At 39.7% G+C, this 19,529-nt stretch overlaps 1 pseudogene; it reads right to left on the reverse strand.

The window, feature by feature from the left end:
- Positions 1 to 6,422: 6,422 nt before the first annotated feature.
- On the reverse strand, positions 6,423 to 13,491 carry LOC147457393 (putative pre-mRNA-splicing factor ATP-dependent RNA helicase DEAH5 pseudogene; annotated as a pseudogene).
- Between the last annotated feature and the right edge of the window lie 6,038 nt (positions 13,492 to 19,529).

Below are 19,529 nucleotides of genomic sequence, written 5' to 3' on the forward strand. Positions count from 1 at the left end.
GAAATATTTAAACTTCTCACGAGACAATGCCTTTGTGAAAAGATCTGCAAGGTTGTCCTGTGCTGGCACATAAGCTAAGCTGATCTCTCTTGTGCTGAGAGTCTCTCCTGACATAGTGGTAATGCACCTCAATGTGCTTTGTGCAAGCATGAAAAAATGGGTTCCTTGCAACTGCCAATGCACTTTGATTGTCAGTGTAGATAGTGTTGGTAGTGTCCTATCCAACACCAAAATCAGCCATAAGGCGTCTGAGCCATACACACTCAACCGTAGCTGTAAATATCGCCCTGTACTCAGCCTCACAATTTGGTGCCCACAGTAGGTTGTTTCTTGCTCAACCATGATATACATGAACTGCCAAGCATGAAACAAAAACCACTTGTAAACACTCGCGTGTCAAAACAACCAACCCAATCTTAGTCCAAAAAAGCATGTAGTCTGATGGGAATGATCCCCCTTGAGATAAAACAAGCCAAGATGTAAAGTGCCACTCAAGTAGCAGAAAATCCTCTTGACAGCCTACCAATGCTTAGACCTTGGGCTATGCATAAATTTTTTGACCTATGAGATTGCAAACTGAATATTCGGCCTTGTGTTGCATACATAAACGAGGCATCCAATAGCAGTTTGGTAAAGAGTGACATCTGCAGGATCAGCAGCATCATGAAGAGTGACATCTGCAGGATCAGCAGCATCAGTTTGGTAAAGAGTGACATCTGCAGGATCAGCAGCATCATGAAGACTCAATTTCAAACCTGTTTCCATGGGAGTGGCAATAGGTTCGCAATCCTCAAGTCCAAACTTACATAGCAATGTCTCTATGTAACTTTTTTGACACTAGGCAATACCACCAGCATGCTGCTTAAAATGTATACCCAAGTAATGATGCAACAGTCACAAATCTTTCATCTTGAAAGTAGCATTCAAATCAGCCTTAACATCGTCAATATGTCTCTCATTTGGTCTAGTGATCAGAAAGTCATCCACATAAAGAACCACAATGAGAAGTACATCACCCTCATGCTTTACATACACTGTTATTACGAAAGCCTCGTTTGACCAAATGAGTGTCAGCCTTCTCATACCAAGCGTGATAAGATAGCTTCAACCCATACAAAGCTTTCTTACATCTGTACACTTTATCCTCTTGTCCTTTCTTGACAAAACCGCGAGGCTGCGTTACATAAACTTTCTCAAATATGTCACCATTGAAGAAAGCAGTAATAATGTCAAATTGATGTACATCCCAACCAAAATGAGCTGCCAATGCACAAAGAAAATGTACAATAGTCATACAACAAGTGGGAGCAAAAGTCTCTTCATAATCTATTCCTTTTTGTTGTGCATAACCCTTTGCAACAAGTCAAGCCTTATAGCGATCAATCTCACCATCCTGCTTGCGTTTCAACTTGTAAACCCACTTCGTACCAATGGCCTTTCTGCCATGAGGCAAATCACATAAAGTCCATGTCTCATTTTCTAGAAGTGCATCATATTTTGATTGCATAGGAGCCATCCAATTTTTTGAATTTTGTGATTCATCAAAAGATAGAGGTTCCTCAACATCATGTAAGCTAGACACAGCCAAAGCATAACACTTTTATGCATAAGATGCATGGCAAGAACTTGAACGAGTATGACTAGACAAAGGTGCATCCAATTTACTATCACACAAAGTATGCACTAGCCATTTAGGCATACTTTAGCCTACTCATTCTCAGTCCTTTCCTCATCAAGTACATCATGTACATCTGCATCAGTAATAGGCTAATCTATAACATTTTTAGAAACCCCCATAGGCTAAATATTTGCCTCATTGGAGTTTACATTTGAACTTCCACCACTGAAAAGAGGCAACAAAGTGTCATAAATTTCCAGTTACATTACTGTCTCTAGTACATGACAACAAGGACTGAACAGAATCTTCCACAAACACAACATCCCGTGAGACCAAGATACACTTTTTTTGTGGATGATACAACCTGTAACCTTTACTTTCAACACTATAACCAACAGAAATACATATGACAGCCTTATCATCCAAATTTTTTTGTGTTGTGTTTGTGGCACCAAAGCATATGCCAAAAATCCAAAAACATGCATGTGCTCAACAGAAGGCTTTCTATCATGCCATGCTTCATATGGAGTAATAGACTACAAAGGTTTTGTAGGACTTAACATTTTTGTAGGACACTTGTTAAGTACATAAGTAGCACACATGATGGCCTCAAGCCAAAATGAATGCCGCAAAGCTTGACTTTTGACCATACATCGTGCCATTTCCGTAAGTGACCTGTTTTTCCTCTCAGCAACACCATTTTGTTGAGGCATATAAGACACTGTATATTGGTGTTTTATCCCACGGCTAGCGAGAAATGCATTGAATTTATGAGACATATACTCCCCCACGATCGAAATGGAGGGTGCCCATAGTACATCTCGAGACATTTTTGGCCATGGCCAGAAATTGTTTAAAGCACATAATTTGGACTTCATTTTAAGCAGAATACCCAGGCATGCCTGGAGAAATCATCAATGAAAGTCGTGAAGTAAAGGTAATTTCCCAAGGACGGAGTTTGCATGGGCCCACAAACATCACTATGCACAAGCTGCAACCTGCATGTGGACCTAACTGAACCATCCATTGGAAACTTTGAATGTTGCATCTTACCCAAAATACAACCTTCACAAGCATGTTTGACAAGTGCTTCAAGAGGCGGCAAACAATCAACCATATCAAATTTCTACAAACGTAGCAAACTGGAAAAATTCAGATGTCCAAACGTGCGTGCCAAAGTTTGGCATCTAGAATAGCCTTAGAATCCACAATTGCATTTGCAAAATTTTGCCCCCACTTGTCATACAAAGCGAGCTTATACAGTCGACGACATAAAATGCCAGATGCAACAATTTCATCACCGAAATTGAGATCATATATTGTACATCTGTCATCCACAAATTTGATTACAATACCAAGTCTAGCAAGTGCAGATACACAAAAAAGATTCTTCTTGATCCCAGGTACATAAAGTGCATCAAAAAGTGTGAAAGAAGTGCCATTCGTAGCAGTAAGCACAATCTTTCCAACTCCTTTAACCGGACAAGAGGCATTGTTGGCACAAGTAACTGAATTCCCATGAGGGACAGACTCAAGAGATGTGAAAAAATCACAATATGAGGTAATGTTCTTTGAAGCACCACTATCAAAATATCACACAAGTGAATGTATAGCAACTACATGCATGCATCATGGAAAACAGGATTATAAGTGCACTCTGCACTAAAAGTCCATTCTGCATCAACATCAGCATCACAGTCTCCTTTCACAGAAGACTCAACAATAGGTGCATTTGTAGTGGAACCAGCCTCTTTCTTCTTAGCCTCTTTGGCCTTCAACTTAGGACACTGCTTGATCAAGTGATCATTAGCTTTACAATAATGGCAACGCATTTTCTTTTTTCCCTTATCACCAGAATTTCCAGAAGAATTGATGCCAGAGCAAAAGCATTAAGAACAGGTGATTTTCCACTCGCAGAAGAACCATAAGAAGTGGTTGCATTGCTGTTACCACCTTTTCTTTGAGCAGCAATAAAGGCATGTTCAAATGCACGCTATCTGGTCCTTTTAAAGCAACTCTTGCAACAACAATGTGCATAATGTATCAAATTTGACAACTTCAGAATTTCCTTGGGTCATAAGTCTCCAAGTACTAGCAAAAGTCTGGTAAGAATTTGGCAAGGCATCAAGAACAATATGCACAAGGGAACTGTCTGAAATGACTTCTCCTGCAAAAATAAGTTGCTCATTGGTATCCTTGACACCATCAAGGAAAGTGTCCATGTCATCTTCCTCATGCGTAATCTTCGACTCCAACTCTTAACGCAACAATGCAATTTTTGCCTCATTGCAACTTGCATAAAGACCATCCAAAATATCCCAAGACTGTTTTGTAGATTATGTTGAATGAATGTGAGTGCACTTCACAGACAACACAATCAATGCATGAGCCTGCGCATCTTTCACATCCCAATGAGCTTGTTCTTTCATAGGTAAAATAACTCTAACAGCAGTAAGACCTGCAACATCCTCAACATCACCTGTATCCTCAGAACCAGGATGTACATCAATGCCTTGCACAATGTTTCAAATGCCCTTTGACATAAGAAGATGTTGCATCATATAAGCCCACATGTGGTAATTGTCCCCATCCAATCTGTCCTCAGTAGCGAACATTTGAACACATATGTGTTGTTGTCAGCCATGGTAAATGATGCATTTGATGTGAAAACGGGTCAAAAAGAGGAGAAGGAAAGCAAGAACAACACGTGCTATATAACACAAACGGTTAAAAAGTGTAAGGGACCTGTGATGCAAAAAAAGGCACTAACAAAATTTTTGCACAAATTGACAAAATAGCATGTGCAGCACTGCCTGTAGTGAAAACGGAGGCCAAAATGAGCCTGAATCCAAAAAAAATTGTCGACCTACAAACGCTCGCCAAAGCTCACAAAAATCAGTGAAAGTGAGCAAGCATGCGTTGGAGCTACTGGCAATTAAGCTCGGGAGCATGCAACCTGCTTTGATAACAATTGTTGAGATTAGGGTTGCAGGAAAACACACACAGCTTGGAGAAGACAAAGGAAGCTCAAGGCACACAACGAAGAGTGTATTACCTAGTGTGCAATGGAAAATTTAAGATATCCCTAAAGTGATGGGCGTATATACAATGCACGGGGGAAAAAATCTCCTAGTGAGGAAAAAAATGCCCTGGCGGTCCTAAGTGTGTTCACACACATCACTACCACATGTATATGGTAACAGGGATCAAGACAAATGATGCTCGTGGGGATGTTGGGGGTAGCCATATAGAATTCTTTTTCTAAATTTTGTTCTAGTTCTATCCCTATTAACAACTCGATCGATAGAAATATTGGCTATAACTTTGTCATAAAGCCATCAACTAAGGATCATGGCTCTATTAAGGACCATGTAGTTTGGAAGGGCTCCAATGAATTGGAAGTATCATACCAACCTTAACTCTTCAACTCATTTTATTCAATGAAGGTCAATTTCCAAGTGCTCAATGTGAAGTACTTGGATGGAAAAGTAGGACCCACAAACCATCCCGAGTGTTAGGTAAGCTAAAATTTATATGGAGTGCAAAGACATTCTTAATAATGACAAACACATTGTATTGAAAGTGGAAGTATATTGATTGTTGGCGAGCATTGTGATACATTGCTTGCAAGATGGTTAACTATTTTGCCTTGATTAGTTCACCATGCAGATGGTAAGAATTCAAAAGTGCTAGTAGTGTGAGCTTTACCTCATGGCACAGCTTGTTTTGAAAGCTTTGTAGCATCTCTCCTTGATGATTTTACAAAAAGCTCTACCACCTCACAACACAAATAAAAATTTGCATTAGCAAAGGTATGGAGCAAAAAAAGTGCAGTTTATAATTTTAAAGATAGAGGATGATGCATTTCATGCATTGGGATGCTTGTGCCCATTAAAAAAAAAGAAATGACCATACCAACATATTGTATATTATATTGTATGTCATGAATTTGGTATCGTTCTCCACATTTACAATAATACCATAGAGAATGTGCCCTTCCCCCACCACTTTTATCCCACCCAATGTTAAAGGAAGACTTGTGCTTCTCCACCACTATTGGAGGAACTTTCTTATTATCCAAATATTGTAGTTGCACAACAAAGAATTCATTACTAGTGATTTTTTGTAGGCCTATGATATTCTAAATTCCATGCCATGATGTACTCTCCATGTATCCCTTCCCTCATCAAAAAAGTTCTTCAATCCTTGTCATCATCATCTACAAACTTTTCAATAAATACGATGTAAATTCATTGCTTTATAATCTAAATACTTGACGAGATAACAGAGGAAATTGAAATACGGAGTATAAGTGTACCTTTGGTATTGGTTGTATGCATCAAAGCACAACCTTGGATGGATTGGGGTCTAAACCTTCCTTTCATTGTTCCATTACATGGCCACTAGTTGTGCTTTCATGATATACCTCATCAAACTTGGATGGATTTGCACCTAAACCTTCCATTCACTATTGCACCACTAGTTTGTGCTTTCATGATATACATCACCAAAGCACAAACATAGATGGATTAACACCTAAGCCTTCCATTCACTATTGCACCATTTGGTCACTAATCCGTCACCATACCTCCTCTCCTTAGGCCAACCAAGAATTACGTACATCCTTACTTGAGTTTAGTTTTTTCTAAACTTTAAAAAGTGTTTGCTCCATCAAATGGTTTGGTAGCAACAACAAGTGATCCTAGCATTCTAAGGAATTTTCAAAACATTGTTGGTAACATTTCATTCATGTAGCACTCTCCATTTACAAGCAATAACACTTTCCTAGTCCCATTCCGTCTGCTCACTTTGTTCTTTGCTTTGCAAAAGCTTGAGAAATGGGCATAACAACAAGAGGATTGAACCTAAACTTGGGATTATAGACATTCTACTTAGCAAAACTTGGATCTACTCCATAGTAGATTCCATCAATGGCTAAAGATGCCTCTTTAACGTTGGTTACAACCACCACTTTCCCTGTTCTTGGTGGTGCTTGATCAAAAATTTGTGTATGTGTTATACTAGTAAGGGCACTATAAATTGGGAGAATAATCAGTTCCTTGTGGTGTTGGATCATTTCTTGTCTGTATTTCACTAGGAAGGGTACTATAAATTGGGAGTACTATCAGCTTTGGAACATCGGGACCCGACCTCTTTTCTCTAATAAGTGCATCATCTTGATAGTCACTTTTCGGTTGCTTTGCAAACAGAGTCTCAATGAGGAATGTTCTTCATGGAACTGAAAATGTTATAGTAAACAAAGTCGTCTAAATACTTATTACTGTCAAGTGTAGCTGAGATGACTATAAGATGCAAACATTTTTGCCGCCTTATGCGGTTATTTATGTTACCATACATATGTGGTATTGATGTGTGTGAACACACTTAGGACCGTCGGGTCATTTTTTCCCACACTAGGAGGTTTTCCCCCCCATCCATTGTATATACACCCATCACTCTAGGGCTATTTTATCTTTCCATTGCGCACTTAGTAATACTACTCTCTCTTGTGTGCCTTATTCTTCCTTCATCTTCTCCAAGCTATGTGCGCTTCCTTGAAACCCTATTTCCAACAATTGGTATTAGAGCAGGTTTCATCCTCTCAAGCTTAGTCGTCAGCATCTTCAACACGCCTACTCACTTTCTTAGATTTCAATAAGCTTTGGTGAGCGTCAGCAAGTCGACAAATACTTTGATATTTTCAAATCGCGCTCATTTTGGCCTCCATTTCCACTATAGACAGTATTGTGCGGGCAATTTTGTCATTTTGTGCAAAAATTTTGCTAGTACCATATTCTACATAGCACGTCCCTTATAGTCTTCTTCGGGTTGTGCTATACAGCACGTGTTGGTGTTGCTTTGTTTCTCCTCTTTTCCACAATTTTCACATCAAGTGTAGGCATTCACCATGGCTGACAACAACACATATGTGTTCAAGATGTTTGATGCTGAGGATAAATTGGATGGGGACACTTTCTCCTGTTGGAAATAGGGTTGCAGGGAAACACACACAGCTTGGAGAAGACAAAGGAAGCTCAAGGCACACAATAGAGAATAGCATTACTTAGTGTGCAATGGAAAGATAAGTTAGCCCTAAATGATGGACGTAAATACAATGTGTGGGGGAAAAAACCGCCTAGTGAGGGAAAAATGCCCCAGTAGTCCTAAGTGTGTCTACACACATCACCACCACATATGTATGGTAACAAATCCCCCCTAGGAGTGATGCGGTGAACGAGAGCTGGCACATATAGGAAAGTTCCATGCCTTGAGGATAAGATCAGTCCACAAAGGGGAGTAAGCCCAAAGCTTTGTAGAAAGCTTTGAACTTCTCACGAGACAAAGCCTTTGTGAAAAGATCTGCAAGGTTGTCCTTTGTTGGCACATGAGCTAAGTTGATCTCTCCTACAGAGAGTCTCTCCCTAACATAGTGGTAATGCACCTCAATGTGCTTTTTGCGAGCATGGAAAACTGGGTTTCTTGGAACTGCCAATGCGCTCAGACTACCAATGTAGATGATGTTGGCAGTGTCCTGTCCAACACTCAAATCAGTCTCATAAGGCATTTGAGCCATACACACTCAACCATAGCTGTGAAGACTACCATGTACTCAACCTCACAAATGGAAGTTTCCATAGTAGGTTTCTTCTTGCTCAACCATAATATGCATGAACTACCAAGCATGAAACAAAAACCATTCGTGGACACTTGCGTGTCATAACAACTAGCACAATCTGAGACCAAAAAATCATGTAAATATGGCGGCAATGATCCCACCTTGGGATAAAACAAACCAAGATGTAAAGTGCCACTCAAGTAGTGAAAGATCCACCTAACAACATGCCAATGCTTAGACCTTGGGCTATGCATAAATATGTTGACCTGTGAGACTGCAAATTGAATATTCAGCCTTGTGTTGCATACATAAATGAGGCATCCAACAATAGTTTGGTAAAGAGTGACATCAACAAAATTGCCAGCATCATGAAGACTCAACTTCAAACTTGTTTCCATGAGAGTGGAAATAGGCTTGCAGTCCTCAAGTTCAAACTTACATAGCAATGTCTCTATGTAACTTGTTTGAAACAAGGCAATTTCATCTTGAAAGTAGCATTCAAATCAGCCTTAAATTCAGCAATATATGTGCCTCATTTGAACCAGTGATCAACAAAAGATTTATCAAATTGGCTCTGGAACATTTTCCAAAACTCATCTTACAATGACTTGAAAGCAATGTCAATAGGGCTTTCTAATGAATCTTGAGGCTCCAACAACCTTCAATAATGCATAAACAATGGAAGATTCAATGCGAACTAGCTATGTCGCCAATCCTTGGGAAGCATACGCAAAAAAACAAATGCAACATGGGACAAACCCTAAGATGCATAAATTGCTTTTGTCGTATCATCTTGAATTCTTAGCTTCATCATCTCGTGCTCCACAGGTGTTATCCAAAACTTTATACATTCAACTTTTGTTCCATAAAAATATACACTATTTTTTTGTTAGTGGCAACTAAAACCCCATGTAACACTAAGAAGAACGAGGTTGGTTCCACTACAAGTGCAGCAATTGTAGAGTCTTCTATGAAAGGAGATTGTGATACTGATGTAGATGCAAAATGGGCTTTTAGTACATAATGCACTTATGTATGTCAGTTGTTGCATATGCACATATGTGGTACTTTGACAGTAGTGCTACAAAGCACATTACCTCTCATCGTGACTTGTTTTCCTCTCTGGAGAATGTCCCTCATGGGAATTCAGTCACTTGTGCCAACAATGCCTCTTATCCAAAGTTGGAAAGATTGTGTTGATTGTTGAAAATAGTAGTCCTTTCACACTTGTTGATGCACTTTATGTACTTGGGATAAAAAAGAACCTTTTGTTTGCATCTGCACTTGCTAAACTTGGGCTTGATGTCAAATTTGTGGATGATAGATGTACAGTTCATGATCTCAATTTTTGTGATGAAATTGTTGCATCTGTCATTTTATGTCATGGGCTGTACAGGCTCACTTTGTATGACAAGTGTGGGTAGAATTTTGCAAATGAAGTTGTGGATTCGAAGGTTGTTTCAGATGCAAAATTTTGGCATGCACATTTTGGGCATCTAAATTTTGCCAAGTTTGCTATGTTTGTAGAAATCTTATATGGTTGCTTCTTTGCCACCTCTTAAAGCACCTCTAAAGCATGTTTGTAAAGGCTGTACTTTGGGTAAGATGCAACGTTCGAAGTTTCCAAAGGATGGTTTAGTAAGGGCTACATGCAGGTTGCAGCTTGTGCATAGTGATGTTTGTGGGCCTATGCAAACTCCATCCTTAGGCAATTACCTGTACGTCATGACTTTCATTGATGATTGCTCCAGGAATGCATGGGTGTATCCACTTAAAAGCTAAGTTTGAAGTGTTTATGTGCTTCAAGGAATTTCTGGCTATGGCTTAAAATGTCTCTAAATGTACTATGGGCACCCGCCGTTCAGATCGAGGGCGGGAGTATATGTCTCATGAATTTAATGCATTTTTGGCTAGTCATGGGATAAAATACCAATGTACAATGTCGTATACACCTCAAAAAAATGGTGCTATTGAAAGAAAAAATAGATCGCGTACGGAGATGGCATGATGTATGGTCAAGAGTCAAGCTTTACCACATGCGTTTTTGCTTGAGGCTATCATGTGTGCTACTTATGTACTTAACATGTGTCCTACAAAAGCTTGCAGTCTATGACTTCAAGGTTCTTTGTGGATATTTGCAGGCAATTTCTCTTATGGGATGCGTTTTGAGCTAGTTTGCTCTCTACTTGCGTATATGGTTATGCGCTTTACGCTCAATTGAGCAGTTTGTCCCGGATTATATGCTTGTTGTTTGTAAATTGTGGAGCGACTTTATGCATATGTGAGCATCGATTTTTATGCAGTTTGATCATGGTTCCATGATTGTGTAGTGGTTAAGTTACCTCCCACTTTGTTGCCAGTTTGGCATGGTATACGGGTGAGATTTTTCTTGAGTTTTTTAATCAATTTTTGCCAAATTTCTCCTAGGTTTTCTCGACATAGTTTGGTTTCTTGGCATCCAGTTGCAGACATGTGTGATAGTTTAGAGTCTACAGTGATGACTCATGAGAGACGGCAGTCTCGTAGTTGCCGATACTTGCGTTGTTGGCATTGTGTTCACACAAGGCACATTAGGTGCCGTTATTTCAGGTGTATGAGACAACAACAGAGATCTATGTGTGGTGCAAATGAGATTTTGACACGTGCTGGAGCAATGGCTTCCTATGCTAGTGACGATGATGTCACATTTGCTTCATCTTTTTCTCTTTATGTTCTTATGTCTGTGGATTGTGCACTTCCTTTGCAGTGGTTGCTAGATGTGGATGCTACATTTCATGTCACTCTACATTGTGGCTAGTTTTATAGATATTCTAGTGGGATGTTTGGTAGTGTGCGCTTGACTAATGGTTTAATGCATGACATAGTTGGTGCAAGAGAGGTGAGACTGTCATTACCCAGTGGTGCATCATATGTGATTAGACATGTGCGTCATGTTCCAGACATGACAATGAGTTTGATCTTAGTTGGTCAACTCAGAGACTGTGGATGCCATACTTCACTTCAAGAGCAATTTTTTACGGTGCATTTGGGTTCATTGGTCCTTGCGAGAGGTGCGAGGGATGGCATGGTTTACCCTATGCATGTGGATCAGGTTCGAGATCGCATAGTGTCGATGTTGTTGATGTCATTCTTTGAGCGATAGACAAGATACATCTCCTTCACGGGTGAGCTCCACAATGCTCATGAGACATAGCATTTAGCTTTGCAAGATGTGCTAGTAGACTCTGTAGAGACAGAGATAGAGCGGAAGTGCTCTAGTGAGACACAACAGGTGTTGTTAGAGTTTGTGCAGGCAGAGGTAGAGCAGTTCTTCACCCTAGAGACACATACAGAGATGACAGGCATGGAGTTCTTTGAAATGCTCATGCTAGAGGCTGATGAGTTGGTGCCCTGACGCAGAGTTTTGCCTATGGGAGACATGCCAGGGTGCATAGTTCCGCCTATGGGTGACAGGGATGTAGCCCTCCCAGTGTTGGCATTGACACATCCATACGTGATGGGTAGTCCTTATGATGTAGTGATTTCAAATAGCACAAGGGAGGCAAGTACAACCAGGTTTGTGTAGATATTGTCAGCGTTTGGGCGTCTCATGGTCAACTTGTTAGTGTTGAGGCCCGCCCTAGCAACTACAGTGGGACCATTTGCAGCAGGGATTGCCAGTCGTGCAATGATTGACACTAGCATGTTGCAAAGTGGAGTTTTACATACCATACACATAAGTTTATGGGATTTTCATGCAAGATCTACCGTGGGTATGCACGCTCGCCTACCACTAGAGCTAATACGATTGCAAGTAGATTGATTGAGCGAGCCAGTGGGCATAGGTTGAGAGAGTCTCTCACTTGTTTTCCTTGTACATACTAGTAGTATAGCTAGTAGGACCCACTTATCGGCACATTCGCCTTTAAGTGGGAGATTGTTGGGTACAGGTGTTTGTGCCTTCCCCAACTGCCCAGGCTATGGGCGGCAGCCCAGTGACACCTTATTCTGGTGTACATATACAAAAAATAAGGGGCAGCTCATTAGTTGAGTCTTGCTCCACCCACACGATCTACTCTCTCCTTCTCTCCTTCCCACACGTACACTGCACCGCATTCCGCACTGTGCACGTAGGCATCCGTGCACACACACTCTTCAAAGAAGACATCGATATGTATTTTTCTTTCGTGTTCTTCATCAAGCATGGCAAAAAAATATGATGAGAGCTGGCTATCCACAAATATTTATCTCTGAAGCATTCCATACGTCATATACTTGATTAGTGTCATAGGCCCTATGCAATCCTCAAATCACCAAGCCTACAACCAAACTCTTAAGCAACCCTCTTGGCTACAAGCATAGCAACCACTCTCCGAGGTTGTGTGCAACCAATCTTTCCTTTTGTTGTGTACCTTGCTTCTCCTAGATATTGTGTAAACCTGCGTTATGTTCCCTAAACTAGTTTCTCCAATCACAACTAAAAGCTGGTTCTCATGGATTGTTGTAACCAACCCATTTTTCAACTTGTAAATGTGAATAATTTTGCTCCTATATTGATAGCTTTTGACCGCTGGCCAAATGTGGGTGCCTTAACAAATCCGTCCTTCTTCCAATCCATGCCATATGCAGAAAGTCCTACACCATAAAGTTCCTGAGCGAGATGTCGCACTCCAATTTTTGTCTTGAGACATTGCCAAGGACGATTCATGTCCTCTATGATGGAATCAAGCATGGTCCTTTGCCTCTGCTCTCTCAGGTCTCTCCTCTCTTTGGCTAAAGCACATTGTGTCATTGTAGCTCTCTAAAGTGAACCATCTGGATTTCATACAATTTTTATAGGTGACACATGAATGGAGTACCTTTTTTGCCCTCTTGAGAAGGACAAATCATCCTCATTGACTCAGTTTTGAGCTCCTCTTCGAGGTCTTTGTATTGATACAAGAGTCCAAGTCCATCACATCATAATCGGGCTAATCCCTCACATCCAAGATCCCTGCTGCTATTAGTTTCTTATCTTTTTATCTCTTACGTGAACTCATTCTCTTTAGTAATTGCCTAAAAGAGACATTTTCATCTTGCTTTGTGATGTTAATCCTAGAAAGCCCTTTGCAACCGAGAAAGTCTGATTCATACTAGAGGGATAATATTTCTCATCCAAAGAGCTTCTTTTCATTAGTAGAAGATCTTGCCCTCTCTTAATTTTATTCCTAGTCATAGAAACAACCTAAAGCTAAACCTCTTGATCTCAATTCACAATATCTTTTGCAGTAGCAATCATATATGTAATGGGAAGTGGCCTATGAACTTTGAGAATAGCGGTATTAAGAGAATTAGAGTGAGCATTTTTGTGAGATTACTTTGTGAACATAGAGGATGAACTTAATTGATGGTAGCAACATAAACATAGTACTTAATTGACTTGGCATGAACAATACTTTTGCAAGCGAGAGGAGAGTATTAGAGAACATGACAATAGTTGAGGACCGGATTTACTTGGAGCCGGTTCCCCCTCCAAAAGGCATTTGTATTATAGATTCTTCCATCAAGAGAGACTTGGTACAATACAATTTTTGTGTTCCTTGTGACATTGGTGATGCTATGAAGATGGAAAGCTTCATGCATCATGAGCATAACATAAAATTTTCAAAAGCATTAACTATCCCAAGCCTCAGTCCCAAGGCCTCAAACACCTTCGAAGGTGGAGAGAGCTAGCGGGGAATGAGGGTAGGGAAGAGGAAGAAGAATCATTCATAGGAGAAAGAAATAGTTCCTCACTTATCATCACTCTTCTTTCTTAGCATAACTTAATAGCATAGTAATGAAGATGAAGAAGATGGTAAGCTTAAGCATTGAAGCATGGCTCTTGGTTATATTTGCATTCCATAGCCAAGAGTGTTGGTGTAGGCTCTCCATTTCTCAACAAGCTTGGAGAAGGAGATGGAGCTCTTGCACTTTGCACTCCACACAATGAGAGAATGTGTGTGTGTGTGGGAGAGTATACCCCCCTCTCATGCTTGGTCCACCTCTCTCTCTCTCTCTCTCTCTCTCTCTCTCTCTCTCTCTCTCTCTCTCTCTCTCGTATTATTTAATTATTTCATTTGGACATGTGTCCTCTTTTTCCTCTTTGAGAGAAAGAACTTATTTATGTATTTTTATGGATCTAAATTCTCATTGGACCCCTTTAAAACCTATCCAATAGGATTCAAGCACCTCATGAGGGCCACATGTGGAGGATCATTTGAACATGTGTCTTTTATGCTTCTTAAGTCGTTTGGTTTGAATTGAATACTTCAAGCACTTAGTCAATCAAGCATGGAAACGTTTTATGCCCCTTGAGAGTTTATCTTTGAATTGAACACTTCAAGAACCTTAGTCATTTAAGCATGAAAACAGCTTTGGGCAAGGTTCCCACAACCACTTTAAGCATCTTAGCACCTCATGCTTGGGCAGGATTCCCACCTCAAGGTTAACCCTAGCTTGCCTAAGGTCAAAGGACTTTTTAACACTAACTTTTGGAGGTCTTTAATGAAGCTAACCCTAAGGTCTTTTAAGCTCCATTAGATGCACGTTGCTCTTTGATAGACTACCTCCTTTTGGACCCCTATTGAGATATAACCATCACTTTGCTTGGTCCCTTGCTGAGATAAATCTAGAGACACTTATTGCACATTGCTCTTTGGTAGACCGTCTCCTTTTGGACCCCTATTGAGATGAAACTATTTCTCATTTTGGTTCCCTGTTGAGATAGTTCTATAAGCATATATTTATATCCTAACTTTTGTTCCCCTTTTATCTTTCCATATTAAATGATTAGTTTAATATGAGAAAACCATTTGGAAAAGTTAGATATTATATTTTATGACATTACCTCTCTCTTGAAATCATAGTCGTCCTCGACTATGAGGTAGAGAAGATAAAGCCTAGTCATTAGTCCATGTTTCTTAGCGGATAGAGGATCCCTTTTTACCCTACGACATCATTCCAGAATGGATGACTAATCCATTTGTTGCTTGGGAGACTTAGCTGCCGCAAGCATGTCTGCTCTTTAGTCCATATCATACTTCCAAAGTAAAGTGACAAATTCTACTTGGTGTTTGGGAGATGTCGTCACCACAAACATGATCCTAAACATGCAAATCATTTTTGCTTATCGTTGAAAATGTATCATGTTGTGATGTATGCACTTAAGGAAAATTCTAAAGTATGTATGTGCTTCAAACCATTTTTGTATACCATTGAAAATGTATCAAGTTGTGATGTTGGCACTCTCCACATAGGAGGCACTTAACACTAGAGTGACAAGGAGGGTTAAATGCTTGTTGAGCTCTATGTAAGGCCCTCTACCTTGCTAATCCATCCTTCCTCTTTGGGGATCCTTCTAGAATGTTCAGCTTCCCTTCCAAGGATAATTACTTGTCTAATCAAGATGTGAACTTCAGCATTGTTGCTAGTGGATAGATCGTGTTGATCAACAAGCAATATCAACTAGATCAAGAAGGGATTATATATCTAAAGAGTTCAATGCTCTTTTGGCTAGTGATGAGATAAAACACCAATGTAAAGTGTCCCCTCAAATAAATGGCATTTAAGAGAGGAAACTTGAATAACTTATGGATATTCCATGATGTATGGTGAAAAGCCAAGCTTTGCCACATGTGTTTGGCTTAAGGTATTAATGTGTGCTGCATATGTACTAAAAAATTGTCCCACCAAATCAATGACATGGCTTATTAGTTAAAGTTGCCCAACCATTGGCTCATTCACAATGCTAATCATGTGAGCCTACTCAAGCCTTACAAAGGAGAGCCACAAAAAGAATTAATAATGGAGGACCCGCCAGAGATCGAAGATCAAGAAGAGGTGTTGCAGCCCGAATCGATTCTTTGACACAAAGACAAGGTACTAAGAAACGGTAACATTATCCAACTATATCTTGTTAAGTTTAAGAATTATCCTTTTAAAGATGCTAGATGGATGTAAGGAACCTAGCTTAAGGATAATATGAACCTTGTCTACAATGCTACACTAGAGTAAGCAAATGAAAATGCATTTTAAATGAAGAATGTTTTTGTCTTATAAGACTCATTTTCTTTCTTTTATTGTGCACAAAATTTAAGAAGTATGCTTGGCTTGATAATTTTAAAAGAAAGGACCATAGTATCTTTTTGCTAGTTTAGCATAATACTCTTGGTGGCTCGTAGGATTCTTGCCCATGCCTTAGATGAGCGTTGAGAAACTTTAGCAAGACCCAATCATTTTTCTTCAAAACTAAGGCTCTTTTGTGCTTATTAGCAGCAACCCTTTTTGCCTTTGTTGTGGATATAACCTTTTTAATCTTTGGAAAAGATTCTTGTAAGTCTCAACTATATTCATCAGCAGCAAAGATCTTCCCATATACTTTAAGTAGTAAGGGACTTTTGGATCTTCCCTCTTTAACTTCGAAAGGTGCTTCCTCATAGAAGTATGTACAATGTCATTTGTACGCATACTCTATAAGAGGTAGGTACTTCTCTCATTGAGAAAGTTGATCTACTTCCATGACATAGTCTTTTAGTGAATTCAAGAATCATTAGATTAGTTATATCACTTTGGTCATCCGTTTATGGATGACAGTCCAAAAGAGAAATTTAATCTACTTCCTAGATTCTCAAAGAGGCCCTTGTAGAAATTACTTGTCATTCTAGGATCTTTGTACGACACTATGGATGTTGGCAAGCCATGATACTTGAAAACTTGAGATCTAAAGAGGATTGCCATTTGATGTGCCTCAATAGTCTTTCTGACAAGCATAGAGTGTGTTTTCTTGCTAAGCCTATCGATTGAAACAATCCAAGTTGCTTCCCTCGATCAAATTTCAATTTTTGGTATACCACGCATTTTGAAACATACTCTTGTATGTTCACTTTTCATGGTAGACCAACAGAAATACATTTCTACTCCTCGAAGGGTAGATTATGGAGTCCTTCTTTGCCCCATATAATGAGAAGCATGGGATTCATACATGACTTTCTTATTGTATTAGTGAGAAACACATAGCCTATTGTCGTTTGGAAGATAACCATCCTCCAAGGTGAATGGTTCTTTTTTTTTCTTCCCTAATGCAAAGGCTGTAGTTACGTACTTAAAGTCTCGATCGGTAGCATACTCATCTATCATAAAAGATAGATCATTGTGAGTTGCTATAGACACCACATTACCCTTGGCCGTTGTGAAAGTGCATCGACCACTTGATTGTGCTTGCTAGCAATGTGAGCAATATGAAATTTAAATTGCGAAAGAAAATTTTCCCACCTCGTTTGTTTGTCGGAAAGCTTGGTTTGCGTCATGAAGCTCTTGAGGCTTTGTGATCCATTCGTAGGATCAATGGAGCCCCCAAGAGATAGTGCTTCCATGTGTCTAGGGCATGTAGAATAGCTAAAAGCTCTTTTTCGTATATGTCCAAGATCCGTTCATTAGCATTGAGCCTTCGGCTCTCATATGCTATGGCATGCCCTTCTTGAAGCAAAACTGCTCCAAGGCAATCACCACAAGCATCACATTGGACCTCAAATGGCTTTGAGAGATCTTGAAGCATAAGGACTGGTTGGGAGGTAAGCTTCTCTTTGAGCTTGTCAAAAGCATTTTGTTCTTTAGCAGCCCATGAGTACTTAACGTTCTTCCTTGTTAAGTCATGCAATGCTCCTGCCATTTCAGAGAATTTTGCTTTGAAGCGTCTATAGTATGCACACATACCAATAAAGCTTCTTAGCTCATGTAGATTCCTTGAATTATGACATGCTTTTATTACCTCCAACTTTGATGGATTCATATGTATACCATTTTGAGAGATAATGTGACCTAAATATTGAATCTAATAATCACTTTTCTTTTGGCTTATTCTCTTTCACAACTTGAAAGATTACCTGGAGGTGTCACTTTTACTCTTCAAGAGAATTTGAGTGGCCTGAAGATTTTTGTCCATTATGAGTTTGAATGTGGCTAGAGAATTTGTCAAGCCAAAATTTGTAACTTATCAAATAGATCTTCTAGCCGCTGCACAAGAAATCTTTTTTTTTATAGTGATCCTATTTAGTGCTCTATAGTCAACACACATGTGATATGTGCCATTTCTCTTTTGTACTAAAGTACTAATGAACATAATGGAGAGGAGCTAGGGCTCACCATCCCTTTTTCCAACAATTCATGCACTTGCCTCATGATCTCCTCTTGTTGAGCTTGTGAAACTCAATAAGGAGGCTTATTAGGCGGTGAGCTTCCTAGTAGAAGCTCTATTGCATGGTCATCATCCCCTCATTTTGGAGGTAGCTCACTAGGGATGTCATCAATGAAAACATCTTGGAATCCATTTAGGATATTAGACAACTCTAATTCCTCTTGATTCCCTTTATTGCTACTTGTGAAAACATTAGAATCATTTACAGATTCTCTAACAAAAATCATATACGCAAAAATAGAGCTTTTCATTGACTTATAAAAAGCAAGCATATTTACCAACAATATGGTGTTCCCCAAATCATTAGCATCTATGTACATGATCCTGTAGGTGAAATAGATTCTCCTTTCAGGGAATTTCATGTTGGCAGCCATGCGGTTGAACCGTGGTGCCCCTAGGATAACATCCTCATGTTGGAGAGGAGAGATACAAGAAAAGTTTTCTTTGTCGACATAGCTTTGGACATGGAGCCTCAACTTCCTAATCAAGGAAGTAACGGAGGCTTGCTGTCCCTTGAAAGCTGTGTCGACAGTTACAATATCTCCCATCTCAAAAGCTTGAATGCCCAACTTAGTGGCCAACTCCATTGATATGAAGTTGTGAGTAGAGCCAGGGTCAAACAAGATGAAGGTATCATGCTCCCTTACTTTTCCCCAAGCATAGGAGAGGTATGAGCTTTTGCAATGAGTATCCTCTTTTGGAGATTCAACCATGAAAGCTTTAGGAGTGTCATTGAGTACATTTCTTTTGGGTCAAGAACAATAACCATGTCCTTGCTCCCCACACTTAAAGCATTTATGGTCTTTACGAAAGGCCTCTAATTCTTTGGGAGAGAGCTTATTTTCACCTTGTAAGCTCCTTTCTCCTTGGCCTTATTGTTGTTGGTGCTACCTTGGGAAGAGTTTTGAGCATTACTCTTCCTTTTAGCTTTATTTCGATCCTTGTTTTCCATGGGCTTGAAATTTATTTTCGCCCCTTGTTGGAAATTGATCCTTGAAGCAACCATAGTGTGGTGGATGGCTTCGGTGATAGTGCTAGGCCGTTGTGAGTTGACATACTTGACCATTTCTTCACGTAATACCGCACAAATTTGTTGCTTTTGT

Source organism: Adiantum capillus-veneris, chromosome 5 (assembly GCF_014529385.1).
Source record: "Adiantum capillus-veneris isolate H3 chromosome 5, ASM1452938v2, whole genome shotgun sequence".
Taxonomy (NCBI): Eukaryota; Viridiplantae; Streptophyta; class Polypodiopsida; order Polypodiales; family Pteridaceae; genus Adiantum; species Adiantum capillus-veneris.